Raw genomic sequence first — 667 nt, 5'->3', positions numbered from 1 at the left:
GGGCTAAATATATGAAACCAGTGAAGACAAATGTAAAATGTCAGATTTTTAGAGAGGCTCTATTCAAACTGTTATGAAGTTAAGTGCCTTGCTGACTGTAACTCTGGAAGAGAGAGAAGGGAGGCAGCAGTGTGTTTATGTTTTTCAACTCCCTCCCTCTCACTCTTTCCTTCTCTCTGAGCTCCCCATAGCCATTAATTATGATACGCACCCACACACATGCGCTTCACTTCAATGCACATACATACACACTCACAGACAAAAATAGTGTGATGGCAGAATCTTTCAAGTAAACGCAAACACACACACACATACACTGACACCTCCATGGCTAAGCAGATAAAGGATTAGTGGTTGATCCTGTTTGAGTCAGGCTGCTTGGATGACTTTACTTTCACACTGCCAACCTCACACACACACACACACACGCACGCACGCACACACACACACACACACACACACACACACACACACACACACACACAAATACACAATTAACCTTGTGACATAGACACATGCAACTCACAATGAGAATCTGCACACATAGGCCTGCAGTCAGGCTAGTAGAAAATATAGATAAACACATGCACACAGACAAGCACTCTCTGTCTCACACACACACACACACACACACACACACACACACACACACACACACACACACACA

The sequence above is a fragment of the Pundamilia nyererei genome, unplaced genomic scaffold, assembly GCF_000239375.1.
Source record: "Pundamilia nyererei isolate P.nyererei 1_Seehausen unplaced genomic scaffold, PunNye1.0 scaffold00246, whole genome shotgun sequence".
In the NCBI taxonomy this organism is placed as follows: Eukaryota; Metazoa; Chordata; class Actinopteri; order Cichliformes; family Cichlidae; genus Pundamilia; species Pundamilia nyererei.
The sequence above is the reverse complement of the archived record's forward strand: the minus strand, read 5'-3'. Positions refer to the sequence as shown.